The sequence below is a fragment of the Pleurodeles waltl genome, chromosome 12, assembly GCF_031143425.1.
Source record: "Pleurodeles waltl isolate 20211129_DDA chromosome 12, aPleWal1.hap1.20221129, whole genome shotgun sequence".
NCBI classification, from domain to species: Eukaryota; Metazoa; Chordata; class Amphibia; order Caudata; family Salamandridae; genus Pleurodeles; species Pleurodeles waltl.
Window position 1 is genome coordinate 6,959,839 of NC_090451.1, and position 18,825 is coordinate 6,978,663.

The 18,825-nt window shown below is 43.5% G+C and overlaps 3 non-coding genes across 3 annotated transcripts; all 3 read right to left on the reverse strand.

Annotated features, from left to right (window-relative positions):
• Window positions 1-2,091: 2,091 nt before the first annotated feature.
• Window positions 2,092-2,165, reverse strand: TRNAI-AAU (transfer RNA isoleucine (anticodon AAU)). The gene has a single exon. It is a non-coding gene; the product is annotated as a tRNA-Ile (tRNA).
• Window positions 2,166-5,744: 3,579 nt separating this feature from the next.
• TRNAI-AAU (transfer RNA isoleucine (anticodon AAU)) lies at window positions 5,745-5,818 on the reverse strand. Its single transcript has one exon. It is a non-coding gene; the product is annotated as a tRNA-Ile (tRNA).
• A 7,242-nt stretch (window positions 5,819-13,060) lies between these two features.
• Window positions 13,061-13,134, reverse strand: TRNAI-AAU (transfer RNA isoleucine (anticodon AAU)). The gene has a single exon. It is a non-coding gene; the product is annotated as a tRNA-Ile (tRNA).
• Window positions 13,135-18,825: the final 5,691 nt, after the last annotated feature.

Sequence of the window (18,825 nt, forward strand, 5' to 3'; positions counted from 1 at the left end):
TGTGGGCCCTTATTGGCAAGAGATGTCATGGTTTCCTCTTCTGAACCCTGGCTCTTCTACCTCATTGGGTACTGCTCAAGTGTGTCTCTTCTCAGAACGTCGTCCCTGACCTTCTTGCTCCAACTCACTCTATCGCTTTGGAGGTTGAGAAGTCTGGACTGCTAGCAAAGGGTCTTTCCTCTTCCTTAGTGGAGTTAATTCAGCACTCCAGCAGGCCTTCTACTTCGAAGTCTTACTCAAAGAACTGGAAGTCTTTGGAGACGTGATGTTCTGCTCATGATCTTTTGGCACCTACCTGTAGTTTGTCTGCTATTTTGCATTTTCTTCTGAATGGGTTTCACTTCAATCTCTTTCCACTCTGAAAGCTCATTGCTTTGCGATAAAGGTTTTTAGGGACTTTTCTGTACCTTCGAAGATGTTACAATCTTTGGTGTCTAGACTGTTCTGATCTTTTGTCAATTGTAAGACCAGTTGAAAAATCCCTTTTCTCCAACTCAGAATCTTCCCACTCTTTTATAAGCTTTGCAATTTTATCTCTTTGAGGATCTGGATACTGTAGACATAAAGATTGTTTCCTATAAAGTTATTTTCCTATTTCCTATCACCTTGCTGAGAACAATTGGGGAGCTGGGAGCCTTAAAATGCTGTTCTCTCTTCATTTGATACTTTGGAAGATGGGGTAACTTTAAGGCCTAGCCTTACCTTTGCTGCAAAGGTTAAGTCTATTTTTGATAGATCTTAGGAAATAATTCTTCCTTCTTTCATTCCCTCTCCTTCCTCTCCGGAGGAACATTTGCTGAATACACCTGATGTTTAAAGAGCTCTTTTCATTTATGTCACCAGGCCTCTGCAGTTCAGGAAAACCGACTCCTTGTTTGTGACTTTTGGACAGCCTGGAAAAGACAAGAAGGTGACTTTTATGACTCTGAGTAGGTGGATTAAGTTGTCAATTTTTCTGGCTTTGCAAGGCTTTTTAGAATATCTTCCAGTTCAGGGATGGTCTACGAGAGGAATGGCCACCTCCTGGGTTGAATTCCAGTGAGTAACAATCTAGGAAATTCCTAGGGTGGCTACTTGGTCCTCAGAGCATACATTTGTCAAGCATTATGGCTTAATAATTTTTCTGTTTTGCATTTGAGTACCAATGTTTTGAACTCTGCATTACCCTTAGTCCATCTTGTCTTTGTCACAAACATTACATCCTGCCCACCTTCCCATCAGTCCTTTGGCAAGGGCTTGGCACCCAGGTGGGGTGCATGGGGCTAGCATTTAAGGATCTTCGTGTTCTTTCTTCCTGTTGGAAGGTGACATCACCTTACTTTGTAATGACTGTCACAAGGACGCAATGGACTAAGGCTAATGAAGATTACCAATAAGTAACCAACGCATCACCACTCTTTCTGAATGTGCGTGGCTCATTCCGCAGGACTTCTTCTTTGTATAATTCCTGGATTTTCAGAAGCCCTTTGATGGCAGCACCCCCACACTGAAAATTGTTTCAGCACCACTGTACAAGGGTCAGTTGTCATGCTCATCAGCGGCGTAAATTTGCATTGAAGTAGTCTAACTCCCCAGGCCTTGTCTTTTGCTCAATTTGCCTTTGTGAGTTTTCTCTCAATCACTGTCGACTTCCTTTGATCTTTCTTTCTTCTTTCACTTCACCTTCGCCTTCAGTGTATCTTTCGGCCCTCTTAAGAGACACACCCCCTTGTAGCCACTTCTATACTTCTGTCACCTAATTATTTTCCTATCCTTTGCCCTGTAACGTTGCTGATCCTAGCTATAGCATCACTATCCAGAATCTGTTCACCTGAGTTATGTTCCTCTTTCCCCACGCATCTAATAATCAGCTCTTGGTCTCCCTCCACCTCTCACGAGACATAGTCTGAGGCAGTGTCTCCATCTTGGAGAGACAATCCCTTGCACTTGTGTTGTTCTACTGGCACTGCCGGCTTGAGCTTTGGTCAGCAGGCAGTGGCAAAAGAAGGACTAATGGAAAGTGAACGTATACTGGAGCAACAGAGTGTATAGATTTATAAGAGCTTGATTAAATGAGAAAAAAAGAGTTTAGTTGAGAGAAAAAATGCAACCTGGCCCGTACGGGGATCGAACCCGCGACCTTGGCGTTATTAGCACCACGCTCTAACCAACTGAGCTAACCGGCCAAGAGTACTAAATATATCCTTTTTCCATGTAATGCAGATAGATAGAAGAGTTGGTCTCACTATCGCAATTCCTTCATACTTTTCTCCTTCCGCCCCCTGTCTGGATTACAATAACAAGAGCTGTGGAGTGCTGCACGCCAGCCTCAGTGCCTCTTCTTTCACTCAATCTCACTGTGTGCTGTGATATCTTTGTAACATCGCTTGTTGCCGGAAAAAAAGGAAAGGATGGATAGTATTTTTATTCTTTTACAACAAAACCCAAAATTCATCGGCTTGCTTGCTCATTAAGTTTACAAGGCCAGCTGCTTTTGAGATATTATAATTATAGTGGTTATTCGGCGTTGGAGGTAAGAGAGTTTTTTTTAGGTCTGGCCGTTCCATCTGCTTCAAATTACTTGAGCTCATGTCAAAAAAGTAACAACAAAACATAGCCAACGGTTCGTTGCTCAAGCCTTCCCTACTGCGCCTTCCCATGTCTCTCCTGCCGACCACAGTGCAGGAAATCTGAGTTTGCATTTGCGCGAAGAGACGTACAACACAAGAAGGCGCGCTTTCGTGCGCCGGGCACCACCCGGCCTGTGCATTCCTCACTGTCGTGAGATCAGTTTACTCAGCAGAGCATGACGCTGCAATTGGTTAGTAGGGCAGGCCTGACCAGAATAGTATATTTGGGGTCATGTATTTGATTGCATTTTTAAAACAGTAACAGAACTTAACTGCAATGTTTAAATAGGTCTAGACATATTTAAACAGTGTCAATTTAATAGAAGAATTGTGGACAATTCAGAGGGGAGGCACCAATGTTTTTTTTCCCATTGGGTGGATGCGGCATTAAAGAGTTTGAAGACCACTGGTCTAAGTGGACACTAATACACCTGGATGCTCCTGAATTCCTCGCAACAGATGCCAGCAAACCTGGCTGGAGAACTACTGTGTTGGACTGATCCTGTCGATTCAAGTGGTCTTTCCTAGAGAGTCGGAGGTCATGGAAATAGATGGAGTTGATGGTAATCTTCAAGGCTTTGAAGTTTTCCCATCATCATCTGTCTCAAAAAAATGTGCTAGTAAAGACAGAGAATAAGGTAGCTGTCTTTTACATTAACCAACAGTGAAGCATGCATTCAAAATCCCTCAATGCAATAGCAGAACAATTGGGTTATTGGGCAGAGATCAACCTGTTGCACACGTCGGCAGTACATATCAAGGGCACCGACAATGTGATGGCAGACAGCTGGAGGTTTCCAAATTTGCTGGAGTTGACGTTATCCAGGTCGTTGTTTTGAGAGATATGCCGAGAGTTTGTGAAACCCTTTCTGGATCTCTTTTTAAACAAGGACAATGCTCATCTTTGTCGATTCTGATCCAGGCTTCCGGAACAAGGAGCCTAGGTAGTGGACGTATTGGTGATAAAGTGGCTGAGAAGTCTCCTTTATACATTCCCCCACTTTTTATTGATCCAGATGGTTCTCTTCAAGTCTCAGCAGGGGCGAGGGAACTTTATTCTTGTGGGCCCTTATTGGCCAGAGATGTCATGGTTTCCTCTTCTGAACCCTGGCTCTTCTACCTCATTGGGTACTGCTCAAGTGTGTCTCTCTCAGAACGTCGTCCCTGACCTTCTTGCTCCAACTCACTCTATCGCTTTGGAGGTTGAGAAGTCTGGACTTCTAGCAAAGGGTCTTTCCTCTTCCTTAGTGGAGTTAATTCAGCACTCCAGCAGGCCTTCTACTTCGAAGTCTTACTCAAAGAACTGGAAGTCTTTTGAGACGTGATGTTCTGCTCATGATCTTTTGGCACCTACCTGTAGTTTGTCTGCTATTGTGCATTTTCTTCTGAATGGGTTTCACTTCAATCTCTTTCCACTCTGAAAGCTCATTGCTTTGCGATAAAGGTTTTTAGGGACTTTTCTGTACCTTCGAAGATGTTACAATCTTTGGTGTCTAGACTGTTCTGATGTTTTGTCAATTGTAAGACCAGTTGAAAAATCCCTTTTCTCCAACTCAGAATCTTCCTACTCTTTTATAGGCTTTGCAATTTTATCTCTTTGAGGATCTGGATACTCTAGACATAAAGATTGTTTCCTATTTCCTATCACCTTGCTGAGAACAATTGGGGAGCTGGGAGCCTTAAAATGCTGTCCTCTCTTCATTTGATACTTTGGAAGATGGGGTAACTTTAAGGCCTAGCCTTACCTTTGCTGCAAAGGTTAAGTCTATTTTTGATAGATCTTAGGAAATAATTCTTCCTTCTTTCATTCCCTCTCCTTCCTCTCCGGAGGAACATTTGCTGAATACACTTGATGTTTAAAGAGCTCTTTTCATTTATGTCACCAGGCCTCTGCAGTTCAGGAAAACCGACTCCTTGTTTGTGACTTTTGGACAGCCTGGAAAAGACAAGAAGGTGACTTTTATGACTCTGAGTAGGTGGATTAAGTTGTCAATTTTTCTGGCTTTGCAAGGCTTTTTAGAATATCTTCCAGTTCAGGGATGGTCTACGAGAGGAATGGCCACCTCCTGGGTTGAATTCCAGTGAGTAACAATCTAGGAAATTCCTAGGGAGGCTACTTGGTCCTCAGAGCATACATTTGTCAAGCATTATGGCTTAATAATTTTTCTGTTTTGCATTTGAGTACCAATGTTTTGAACTCTGCATTACCCCTAGTCCATCTTGTCTTTGTCACAAACATTACATCCTGCCCACCTTCCCATCAGTCCTTTGGCAAGGGCTTGGCACCCAGGTTGGGTGCATGGGGCTAGCATTTAAGGATCTTCCTGTTCTTTCTTCTTGTTGGAAGGTGACATCACCTTACTTTGTAATGACTGTCAAAAGGACGCAATGGACTAAGGCTAATGAAGATTACCAATAAGTAACCAACGCATCACCACTCTTTCTGAATGTGCGTGGCTCATTCCGCAGGACTTGTTCTTTGTATAATTCCTGGATTTTCAGAAGCCCTTTGATGGCAGCACCCCCACACTGAAAATTGTTTCAGCACCACTGTACAAGGGTCAGTTGTCATGCTCATCTGCGGCGTAAATTTGCATTGAAGTAGTCTAACTCCCCAGGCCTTGTCTTTTGCTCAATTTGCCTTTGTGAGTTTTCTCTCAATCACTGTCGACTTCCTTTGATCTTTCTTTCTTCTTTCACTTCACCTTCGCCTTCAGTGTATCTTTCGGCCCTCTTAAGAGACACACCCCCTTGTAGCCACTTCTATACTTCTGTCACCTAATTATTTTCCTATCCTTTGCCCTGTAACGTTGCTGATCCTAGCTATAGCATCACTATCCAGAATCTGTTCACCTGAGTTATGTTCCTCTTATCCCCACGCATCTAATAATCAGCTCTTGGTCTCCCTCCACCTCTCACGAGACATAGTCTGAGGCAGTGTCTCCATCTTGGAGAGACAATCCCTTGCACTTGTGTTGTTCTACTGCCACTGCCGGCTTGAGCTTTGGTCAGCAGGCAGTGGCAAAAGAAGGACTAATGGAAAGTGAACGTATACTGGAGCAACAGAGTGTATAGATTTATAAGAGCTTGATTAAATGAGAAAAAAAGAGTTTAGTTGAGAGAAAAAATGCAACCTGGCCCGTACGGGGATCGAACCCGCGACCTTGGCGTTATTAGCACCACGCTCTAACCAACTGAGCTAACCGGCCAAGAGTACTAAATATATCCTTTTTCCATGTAATGCAGATAGATAGAAGAGTTGGTCTCACTATCGCAATTCCTTCATACTTTTCTCCTTCCGCCCCCTGTCTGGATTACAATAACAAGAGCTGTGGAGTGCTGCACGCCAGCCTCAGTGCCTCTTCTTTCACTCAATCTCACTGTGTGCTGTGATATCTTTGTAACATCGCTTGTTGCCGGAAAAAAAGGAAAGGATGGATAGTATTTTTATTCTTTTACAACAAAACCCAAAATTCATCGGCTTGCTTGCTCATTAAGTTTACAAGGCCAGCTGCTTTTGAGATATTATAATTATAGTGGTTATTCGCGTTGGAGGTAAGAGAGTTTTTTTTAGGTCTGGCCGTTCCTTCTGCTTCAAATTACTTGAGCTCATGTCAAAAAAGTAACAACAAAACATAGCCAACGGTTCGTTGCTCAAGCCTTCCCTACTGCGCCTTCCCATGTCTCTCCTGCCGACCACAGTGCAGGAAATCTGAGTTTGCATTTGCGCGAAGAGACGTACAACACAAGAAGGCGCGCTTTCGTGCGCCGGGCACCACCCGGCCTGTGCATTCCTCACTGTCGTGAGATCAGTTTACTCAGCAGAGCATGACGCTGCAATTGGTTAGTAGGGCAGGCCTGACCAGAATAGTATATTTGGGGTCATGTATTTGATTGCATTTTTAAAACAGTAACAGAACTTAACTGCAATGTTTAAATAGGTCTAGACATATTTAAACAGTGTCAATTTAATAGAAGAATTGTGGACAATTCAGAGGGGAGGCACCAATGTTTTTTTTCCCATTGGGTGGATGCGGCATTAAAGAGTTTGAAGACCACTGGTCTAAGTGGACACTAATACACCTGGATGCTCCTGAATTCCTCGCAACAGATGCCAGCAAACCTGGCTGGAGAACTACTGTGTTGGACTGATCCTGTCGATTCAAGTGGTCTTTCCTAGAGAGTCGGAGGTCATGGAAATAGATGGAGTTGATGGTAATCTTCAAGGCTTTGAAGTTTTCCCATCATCATCTGTCTCAAAAAAATGTGCTAGTAAAGACAGAGAATAAGGTAGCTGTCTTTTACATTAACCAACAGTGAAGCATGCATTCAAAATCCCTCAATGCAATAGCAGAACAATTGGGTTATTGGGCAGAGATCAACCTGTTGCACACGTCGGCAGTACATATCAAGGGCACCGACAATGTGATGGCAGACAGCTGGAGGTTTCCAAATTTGCTGGAGTTGACGTTATCCAGGTCGTTGTTTTGAGAGATATGCCGAGAGTTTGTGAAACCCTTTCTGGATCTCTTTTTAAACAAGGACAATGCTCATCTTTGTCGATTCTGATCCAGGCTTCCGGAACAAGGAGCCTAGGTAGTGGACGTATTGGTGATAAAGTGGCTGAGAAGTCTCCTTTATACATTCCCCCACTTTTTATTGATCCAGATGGTTCTCTTCAAGTCTCAGCAGGGGCGAGGGAACTTTATTCTTGTGGGCCCTTATTGGCCAGAGATGTCATGGTTTCCTCTTCTGAACCCTGGCTCTTCTACCTCATTGGGTACTGCTCAAGTGTGTCTCTCTCAGAACGTCGTCCCTGACCTTCTTGCTCCAACTCACTCTATCGCTTTGGAGGTTGAGAAGTCTGGACTTCTAGCAAAGGGTCTTTCCTCTTCCTCAGTGGAGTTAATTCAGCACTCCAGCAGGCCTTCTACTTCGAAGTCTTACTCAAAGAACTGGAAGTCTTTTGAGACGTGATGTTCTGCTCATGATCTTTTGGCACCTACCTGTAGTTTGTCTGCTATTGTGCATTTTCTTCTGAATGGGTTTCACTTCAATCTCTTTCCACTCTGAAAGCTCATTGCTTTGCGATAAAGGTTTTTAGGGACTTTTCTGTACCTTCGAAGATGTTACAATCTTTGGTGTCTAGACTGTTCTGATGTTTTGTCAATTGTAAGACCAGTTGAAAAATCCCTTTTCTCCAACTCAGAATCTTCCTACTCTTTTATAGGCTTTGCAATTTTATCTCTTTGAGGATCTGGATACTCTAGACATAAAGATTGTTTCCTATTTCCTATCACCTTGCTGAGAACAATTGGGGAGCTGGGAGCCTTAAAATGCTGTCCTCTCTTCATTTGATACTTTGGAAGATGGGGTAACTTTAAGGCCTAGCCTTACCTTTGCTGCAAAGGTTAAGTCTATTTTTGATAGATCTTAGGAAATAATTCTTCCTTCTTTCATTCCCTCTCCTTCCTCTCCGGAGGAACATTTGCTGAATACACTTGATGTTTAAAGAGCTCTTTTCATTTATGTCACCAGGCCTCTGCAGTTCAGGAAAACCGACTCCTTGTTTGTGACTTTTGGACAGCCTGGAAAAGACAAGAAGGTGACTTTTATGACTCTGAGTAGGTGGATTAAGTTGTCAATTTTTCTGGCTTTGCAAGGCTTTTTAGAATATCTTCCAGTTCAGGGATGGTCTACGAGAGGAATGGCCACCTCCTGGGTTGAATTCCAGTGAGTAACAATCTAGGAAATTCCTAGGGAGGCTACTTGGTCCTCAGAGCATACATTTGTCAAGCATTATGGCTTAATAATTTTTCTGTTTTGCATTTGAGTACCAATGTTTTGAACTCTGCATTACCCCTAGTCCATCTTGTCTTTGTCACAAACATTACATCCTGCCCACCTTCCCATCAGTCCTTTGGCAAGGGCTTGGCACCCAGGTTGGGTGCATGGGGCTAGCATTTAAGGATCTTCCTGTTCTTTCTTCTTGTTGGAAGGTGACATCACCTTACTTTGTAATGACTGTCAAAAGGACGCAATGGACTAAGGCTAATGAAGATTACCAATAAGTAACCAACGCATCACCACTCTTTCTGAATGTGCGTGGCTCATTCCGCAGGACTTGTTCTTTGTATAATTCCTGGATTTTCAGAAGCCCTTTGATGGCAGCACCCCCACACTGAAAATTGTTTCAGCACCACTGTACAAGGGTCAGTTGTCATGCTCATCTGCGGCGTAAATTTGCATTGAAGTAGTCTAACTCCCCAGGCCTTGTCTTTTGCTCAATTTGCCTTTGTGAGTTTTCTCTCAATCACTGTCGACTTCCTTTGATCTTTCTTTCTTCTTTCACTTCACCTTCGCCTTCAGTGTATCTTTCGGCCCTCTTAAGAGACACACCCCCTTGTAGCCACTTCTATACTTCTGTCACCTAATTATTTTCCTATCCTTTGCCCTGTAACGTTGCTGATCCTAGCTATAGCATCACTATCCAGAATCTGTTCACCTGAGTTATGTTCCTCTTATCCCCACGCATCTAATAATCAGCTCTTGGTCTCCCTCCACCTCTCACGAGACATAGTCTGAGGCAGTGTCTCCATCTTGGAGAGACAATCCCTTGCACTTGTGTTGTTCTACTGGCGCTGCCGGCTTGAGCTTTGGTCAGCAGTGGCAAAAGAAGGACTAATGGAAAGTGAACGTATACTGGAGCAACAGAGTGTATGGATTTATAAGAGCTTGATTAAATGAGAAAAAAAGAGTTTAGTTGAGAGAAAAAATGCAACCTGGCCCGTACGGGGATCGAACCCGCGACCTTTGCGTTATTAGCAGCATGCTCTAACCAACTGAGCTAACCGGCCATGAGTACTACAGATATCCTTTTTCCATGAAATGCAGATAGATAGAAGAGTTGGTCTTACTATCGCAATTCCTTCATACTTTTCTCCTTCCGCCCCCTGTCTGGATTACAATAACAAGAGCTGTGGAGTGCTGCACGCCAGCCTCAGTGCCTCTTCTTTCACTCAATCTCACTGTGTGCTGTGATATCTTTGTAACATCGCTTGTTGCCGGAAAAAAAGGAAAGGATGGATAGTATTTTTATTCTTTTACAACAAAACCCAAAATGCATCGGCTTGCTTGCTCATTAAGTTTACAAGGCCAGCTGCTTTTGAGATATTATAATTATAGTGGTTATTCGGCGTTGGAGGTAAGAGAGTTTTTTTTAGGTCTGGCCGTTCCTTCTGCTTCAAATTACTTGAGCTCATGTCAACAAAGTAACAACAAAACATAGCCAACGGTTCGTTGCTCAAGCCTTCCCTACTGCGCCTTCCCATGTCTCTCCTGCCGACCACAGTGCAGGAAATCTGAGTTTGCATTTGCGCGAAGAGACGTACAACACAAGAAGGCGCGCTTTCGTGCGCCGGGCACCACCCGGCCTGTGCATTCCTCACTGTCGTGAGATCAGTTTACTCAGCAGAGCATGACGCTGCAATTGGTTAGTAGGGCAGGCCTGACCAGAATAGTATATTTGGGGTCATGTATTTGATTGCATTTTTAAAACAGTAACAGAACTTAACTGCAATGTTTAAATAGGTCTAGACATATTTAAACAGTGTCAATTTAATAGAAGAATTGTGGACAATTCAGAGGGGAGGCACCAATGTTTTTTTTCCCATTGGGTGGGTGCGGCATTAAAGAGTTTGAAGACCACTGGTCTAAGTGGACACTAATACACCTGGATGCTCCTGAATTCCTCGCAACAGATGCCAGCAAACCTGGCTGGAGAGCTACTGTGTTGGACTGATCCTGTTGATTCAAGTGGTCTTTCCCAGAGAGTCGGAGGTCATGGAAATAGATGGAGTTGATGGTACTCTTCAGGGCTTTGAAGTTTTCCCATCATCATCTGTCTCAAAACAATGTGCTAGTAAAGACAGAGAATAAGGTAGCTGTCTTTTACATTACCAACAGTGAAGCATGCATTCAAAATCCCTCAATGCAATAGCAGAACAATTAGGTTATTGGGCAGAGATCAACCTGTTGCACACGTCAGCAGTACACATCAAGGGCACCGACAATGTGATGGCAGACAGCTGGAGGTTTCCAAATTTGCTGGAGTTGACGTTATCCAGGTCGTTGTTTTGAGAGATATGCCGAGAGTTTGTGAAACCCTTTCTGGATCTCTTTTCAAACAAGGACAATGCTCATCTTTGTCGATTCTGATCCAGGCTTCCGGAACAAGGAGCCTAGGTAGTGGACGTATTGGTGATAAAGTGGCTGAGAAGTCTCCTTTATACATTCCCCCACTTTTTATTGATCCAGATGGTTCTCTTCAAGTCTCAGCAGGGGCGAGGGAACTTTATTCTTGTGGGCCCTTATTGGCCAGAGATGTCATGGTTTCCTCTTCTGAACCCTGACTCTTCTACCTCATTGGGTACTGCTCAAGTGTGTCTCTCTCAGAACGTCGTCCCTGACCTTCTTGCTCCAACTCACTCTATCGCTTTGGAGGTTGAGAAGTCTGGACTGCTAGCAAAGGGTCTTTCCTCTTCCTTAGTGGAGTTAATTCAGCACTCCAGCAGGCCTTCTACTTCGAAGTCTTACTCAAAGAACTGGAAGTCTTTGGAGACGTGATGTTCTGCTCATGATCTTTTGGCACCTACCTGTAGTTTGTCTGCTATTTTGCATTTTCTTCTGAATGGGTTTCACTTGAATCTCTTTCCACTCTGAAAGCTCATTGCTTTGCGATAAAGGTTTTTAGGGACTTTTCTGTACCTTCGAAGATGTTACAATCTTTGGTGTCTAGACTGTTCTGATCTTTTGTCAATTGTAAGACCAGTTGAAAAATCCCTTTTCTCCAACTCAGAATCTTCCTACTCTTTTATAGGCTTTGCAATTTTATCTCTTTGAGGATCTGGATACTGTAGACATAAAGATTGTTTCCTATAAAGTTATTTTCCTATTTCCTATCACCTTGCTGAGAACAATTGGGGAGCTGGGAGCCTTAAAATGCTGTCCTCTCTTCATTTGATACTTTGGAAGATGGGGTAACTTTAAGGCCTAGCCTTACCTTTGCTGCAAAGGTTAAGTCTATTTTTGATAGATCTTAGGAAATAATTCTTCCTTCTTTCATTCCCTCTCCTTCCTCTCCGGAGGAACATTTGCTGAATACACCTGATGTTTAAAGAGCTCTTTTCATTTATGTCACCAGGCCTCTGCAGTTCAGGAAAACCGACTCCTTGTTTGTGACTTTTGGACAGCCTGGAAAAGACAAGAAAGTGACTTTTATGACTCTGAGTAGGTGGATTAAGTTGTCAATTTTTCTGGCTTTGCAAGGCTTTTTAGAATATCTTCCAGTGTAGGAATGGTCTACGAGAGGAATGGCCACGTCCTGGGTTGAATTCCAGTGAGTAACAATCTAGGAAATTCCTAGGAAGGCTACTTGGTCCTCAGAGCATACATTTGTCAAGCATTATGGCTTAATAATTTTTCTGTTTTGCATTTGAGTACCAATGTTTTGAACTCTGCATTACCCCTAGTCCATCTTGTCTTTGTCACAAACATTACATCCTGCCCACCTTCCCATCAGTCCTTTGACAAGGGCTTGGCACCCAGGTTGGGTGCATGGGGCTAGCATTTAAGGATCTTCCTGTTCTTTCTTCCTGTTGGAAGGTGACATCACCTTACTTTGTAATGACTGTCAAAAGGACGCAATGGACTAAGGCTAATGAAGATTACCAATAAGTAACCAACGCATCACCACTCTTTCTGAATGTGCGTGGCTCATTCCGCAGGACTTGTTCTTTGTATAATTCCTGGATTTTCAGAAGCCCTTTGATGGCAGCACCCCCACACTGAAAATTGTTTCAGCACCACTGTACAAGGGTCAGTTGTCATGCTCATCTGCGGTGTAAATTTGCATTGAAGTAGTCTAACTCCCCAGGCCTTGTCTTTTGCTCAATTTGCCTTTGTGAGTTTTCTCTCAATCACTGTCGACTTCCTTTGATCTTTCTTTCTTCTTTCACTTCACCTTCGCCTTCAGTGTATCTTTCGGCCCTCTTAAGAGACACACCCCCTTGTAGCCACTTCTATACTTCTGTCACCTAATTATTTTCCTATCCTTTGCCCTGTAACGTTGCTGATCCTAGCTATAGCATCACTATCCAGAATCTGCTCACCTGAGTTATGTTCCTCTTATCCCCACGCATCTAATAATCAGCTCTTGGTCTCCCTCCACCTCTCACGAGACATAGTCTGAGGCAGTGTCTCCATCTTGGAGAGACAATCCCTTGCACTTGTGTTGTTCTACTGGCGCTGCCGGCTTGAGCTTTGGTTAGCAGGCAGTGGCAAAAGAAGGACTAATGGAAAGTGAACGTATACTGGAGCAACAGAGTGTATAGATTTATAAGAGCTTGATTAAATGAGAAAAAAAGAGTTTAGTTGAGAGAAAAAATGCAACCTGGCCCGTACGGGGATCGAACCCGCGACCTTGGCGTTATTAGCACCACGCTCTAACCAACTGAGCTAACCGGCCATGAGTACTAAATATATCCTTTTTCCATGTAATGCATATAGATAGAAGAGTTGGTCTCACTATCGCAATTCCTTCATACTTTTCTCCTTCCGCCCCCTGTCTGGATTACAATAACAAGAGCTGTGGAGTGCTGCACGCCAGCCTCAGTGCCTCTTCTTTCACTCAATCTCACTGTGTGCTGTGATATCTTTGTAACATCGCTTGTAGCCGGAAAAAAAGGAAAGGATGGATAGTATTTTTATTCTTTTACAACAAAACCCAAAATGCATCGGCTTGCTTGCTCATTAAGTTTACAAGGCCAGCTGCTTTTGAGATATTATAATTATAGTGGTTATTCGGCGTTGGAGGTAAGAGAGTTTTTTTTAGGTCTGGCCGTTCCTTCTGCTTCAAATTACTTGAGCTCATGTCAACAAAGTAACAACAAAACATAGCCAACGGTTCATTGCTCAAGCCTTCCCTACTGCGCCTTCCCATGTCTCTCCTGCCGACCACAGTGCAGGAAATCTGAGTTTGCATTTGCGCGAAGAGACGTACAACACAAGAAGGCGCGCTTTCGTGCGCCGGGCACCACCCGGCCTGTGCATTCCTCACTGTCGTGAGATCAGTTTACTCAGCAGAGCATGACGCTGTAATTGGTTAGTAGGGCAGGCCTGACCAGAATAATATATTTGGGGTGATTTATTTGATTGCATTTTTAAAACAGTAACAGAACTTAACTGCAATGTTTAAATAGGTCTAGACATATTTAAACAGTGTCAATTTAATAGAAGAATTGTGGACAATTCAGAGGGGAGGCCCCAATGTTTTTTTTCCCATTGGGTGGATGCGGCATTAAAGAGTTTGAAGACCACTGGTCTAAGTGGACACTAATACTCCTGGATGCTCCTGAATTCCTCGCAACAGATGCCAGCAAACCTGGCTGGAGAGCTACTGTGTTGGACTGATCCTGTCGATTCAAGTGGTCTTTCCTAGAGAGTCGGAGGTCATGGAAATAGATGGAGTTGATGGTAATCTTCAGGGCTTTGAAGTTTTCCCATCATCATCTGTCTCAAAAAAATGTGCTAGTAAAGACAGAGAATAAGGTAGCTGTCTTTTACATTAACCAACAGTGAAGCATGCATTCAAAATCCCTCAATGCAATAGCAGAACAATTGGGTTATTGGGCAGAGATCAACCTGTTGCACACGTCGGCAGTACACATCAAGGGCACCGACAATGTGATGGCAGACAGCTGGAGGTTTCCAAATTTGCTGGAGTTGACGTTATCCAGGTCGTTGTTTTGAGAGATATGCCGAGAGTTTGTGAAACCCTTTCTGGATCTCTTTTCAAACAAGGACAATGCTCATCTTTGTCGATTCTGATCCAGGCTTCCGGAACAAGGAGCCTAGGTAGTGGACGTATTGGTGATAAAGTGGCTGAGAAGTCTCCTTTATACATTCCCCCACTTTTTATTGATCCAGATGGTTCTCTTCAAGTCTCAGCAGGGGCGAGGGAACTTTATTCTTGTGGGCCCTTATTGGCCAGAGATGTCATGGTTTCCTCTTCTGAACCCTGGCTCTTCTACCTCATTGGGTACTGCTGAAGTGTGTCTCTCTCAGAACGTCGTCCCTGACCTTCTTGCTCCAACTCACTCTATCGCTTTGGAGGTTGAGAAGTCTGGACTGCTAGCAAAGGGTCTTTCCTCTTCCTTAGTGGAGTTAATTCAGCACTCCAGCAGGCCTTCTACTTCGAAGTCTTACTCAAAGAACTGGAAGTCTTTTGAGACGTGATGTTCTGCTCATGATCTTTTGGCACCTACCTGTAGTTTGTCTGCTATTTTGCATTTTCTTCTGAATGGGTTTCACTTGAATCTCTTTCCACTCTGAAAGCTCATTGCTTTGCGATAAAGGTTTTTAGGGACTTTTCTGTACCTTCGTCGATGTTACAATCTTTGGTGTCTAGACTGTTCTGATCTTTTGTCAATTGTAAGACCAGTTGAAAAATCCCTTTTCTCCAACTCAGAATCTTCCTACTCTTTTATAGGCTTTGCAATTTTCTCTCTTTGAGGATCTGGATACTGTAGACATAAAGATTGTTTCCTATAAAGTTATTTTCCTATTTCCTATCACCTTGCTGAGAACAATTGGGGAGCTGGGAGCCTTAAAATGCTGTCCTCTCTTCATTTGATACTTTGGAAGATGGGGTAACTTTAAGGCCTAGCCTTACCTTTGCTGGAAAGGTTAGGTCTATTTTTGATAGATTTTAGCAAATAATTCTTCCTTCTTTCATTCCCTCTCCTTCCTCTCCGGAGGAACATTTGCTGAATACGCCTGATGTTTAAAGAGGTCTTTTCAATTATGTCACCAGGCCTCTGCAGTTCAGGAAAACCAACTCCTTGTTTGTGACTTTTTGACAGCCTGGAAAAGACAAGAAGGTGACTTTTATGACTCTGAGTAGGTGGATTAAGTTGTCAATTTTTCTGGCTTGCAAGGCTTTTCAGAATATCTTCCAGTTCAGGGATGGTCTACGAGAGGAATGGCCACCTCCTGGGTTGAATTCCAGTGAGTAACAATCTAGGAAATTCCTAGGGTGGCTACTTGGTCCTCAGAGCATACATTTGTCAAGCATTATGGCTTAATAATTTTTCTGTTTTGCATTTGAGTACCAATGTTTTGAACTCTGCATTCCCCTTAGTCCATCTTGTCTTTGTCACAAACATTACATCCTGCCCACCTTCCCATCAGTCCTTTGGCAAGGGCTTGGCACCCAGGTTGGGTGCATGGGGCTAGCATTTAAGGATCTTCCTGTTCTTTCTTCCTGTTGGAAGGTGACATCACCTTACTTTGTGATGACTGTCACAAGGACGCAATGGACTAAGGCTAATGAAGATTACCAATAAGTAACCAACGCATCACCACTCTTTCTGAATGTGCGTGGCTCATTCCGCAGGACTTCTTCTTTGTATAATTCCTGGATTTTCAGAAGCCCTTTGATGGCAGCACCCCCACACTGAAAATTGTTTCAGCACCACTGTACAAGGGTCAGTTGTCATGCTCATCTGCAGCGTAAATTTGCATTGAAGTAGTCTAACTCCCCAGGCCTTGTCTTTTGCTCAATTTGCCTTTGTGAGTTTTCTCTCAATCACTGTCGACTTCCTTTGATCTTTCTTTTTTCTTTCACTTCACCTTCGCCTTCAGTGTATCTTTCGGCCCTCTTAAGAGACACACCCCCTTGTAGCCACTTCTATACTTCTGTCACCTAATTATTTTCCTATCCTTTGCCCTGTAACGTTGCTGATCCTAGCTATAGCATCACTATCCAGAATCTGTTCACCTGAGTTATGTTCCTCTTATCCCCATGCATCTAATAATCAGCTCTTGGTCTCCCTCCACCTCTCACGAGACATAGTCTGAGGCAGTGTCTCCATCTTGGAGAGACAATCCCTTGCACTTGTGTTGTTCTACTGGCGCTGCCGGCTTGAGCTTTGGTCAGCAGTGGCAAAAGAAGGACTAATGGAAAGTGAACGTATACTGGAGCAACAGAGTGTATGGATTTATAAGAGCTTGATTAAATGAGAAAAAAAGAGTTTAGTTGAGAGAAAAAATGCAACCTGGCCCGTACAGGGATCGAACCCGCGACCTTGGCGTTATTAGCAGCACGCTCTAACCAACTGAGCTAACCGGCCATGAGTACTACAGATATCCTTTTTCCATGAAATGCAGATAGATAGAAGAGTTGGTCTTACTATCGCAATTCCTTCATACTTTTCTCCTTCCGCCCCCTGTCTGGATTACAATAACAAGAGCTGTGGAGTGCTGCACACCAGCCTCAGTGCCTCTTCTTTCACTCAATCTCACTGTGTGCTGTGATATCTTTGTAACATCGCTTGTTGCCGGAAAAAAGGAAAGGATGGATAGTATTTTTATTCTTTTACAACAAAACCCAAAATGCATCGGCTTGCTTGCTCATTAAGTTTACAAGGCCAGCTGCTTTTGAGATATTATAATTATAGTGGTTATTCGGCGTTGGAGGTAAGAGAGTTGTTTTTAGGTCTGGCCGTTCCTTCTGCTTTAAATTACTCTAGCTCATGTCAACAAAGTAACAACAAAACATAGCCAACGGTATGTTGCTCAAGCCTTCCCTACTGCGCCTTCCCATGTCTCTCCTGCCGACCACAGTGCAGGAAATCTGAGTTTGCATTTGCGCGAAGAGACGTACAACACAAGAAGGCGCGCTTTCGTGCACCGGGCACCACCCGGCCTGTGCATTCCTCACTGTCGTGAGATCAGTTTACTCAGCAGAGCATGACGCTGCAATTGGTTAGTAGGGCAGGCCTGACCAGAATAGTATATTTGGGGTCATGTATTTGATTGCATTTTTAAAACAGTAACAGAACTTAACTGCAATGTTTAAATAGGTCTAGACATATTTAAACAGTGTCAATTTAATAGAAGAATTGTGGACAATTCAGAGGGGAGGCACCAATGTTTTTTTTTCCCATTGGGTGGATGCGGCATTAAAGAGTTTGAAGACCACTGGTCTAAGTGGACACTAATACACCTGGATGCTCCTGAATTCCTCGCAACAGATGCCAGCAAACCTGGCTGGAGAGCTACTGTGTTGGACTGATCCTGTCGATTCAAGTGGTCTTTCCTAGTGAGTCGGAGGTCATGGAAATAGATGGAGTTGATGGTAACCTTCAGGACTTTGAAGTTTTCCCATCATCATCTGTCTCAAAAAAATGTGCTAGTAAAGACAGAGAATAAGGTAGCTGTCTTTTACATTAACCAACAGTGAAGCATGCATTCAAAATCCCTCAATGCAATAGCAGAACAATTGGGTTATTGGACAGAGATCAACCTGTTGCACACGTCGGCAGTACACATCAAGGGCACCGACAATGTGATGGCAGACAGCTGGAGGTTTCCAAATTTGCTGGAGTTGACGTTATCCAGGTCGTTGTTTTGAGAGATATGCCGAGAGTTTGTGAAACCCTTTCTGGATCTCTTTTCAAACAAGGACAATGCTCATCTTTGTCGATTCTGATCCAGGCTTCCGGAACAAGGAGCCTAGGTAGTGGACGTATTGGTGATAAAGTGGCTGAGAAGTCTCCTTTATACATTCCCCCACTTTTTATTGATCCAGATGGTTCTCTTCAAGTCTCAGCAGGGGCGAGGGAACTTTATTCTTGTGGGCCCTTATTGGCCAGAGATGTCATGGTTTCCTCTTCTGAACCCTGGCTCTTCTACCTCATTGGGTACTGCTGAAGTGTGTCTCTCTCAGAACGTCGTCCCTGACCTTCTTGCTCCAACTCACTCTATCGCTTTGGAGGTTGAGAAGTCTGGACTGCTAGCAAAGGGTCTTTCCTCTTCCTTAGTGGAGTTAATTCAGCACTCCAGCAGGCCTTCTACTTCGAAGTCTTACTCAAAGAACTGGAAGTCTTTTGAGACGTGATGTTCTGCTCATGATCTTTTGGCACCTACCTGTAGTTTGTCTGCTATTTTGCATTTTCTTCTGAATGGGTTTCACTTGAATCTCTTTCCACTCTGAAAGCTCATTGCTTTGCGATAAAGGTTTTTAGGGACTTTTCTGTACCTTCGTCGATGTTACAGTCTTTGGTGTCTAGACTGTTCTGATCTTTTGTCAATTGTAAGACCAGTTGAAAAATCCCTTTCTCCAACTCAGAATCTTCCTACTCTTTTATAGGCTTTG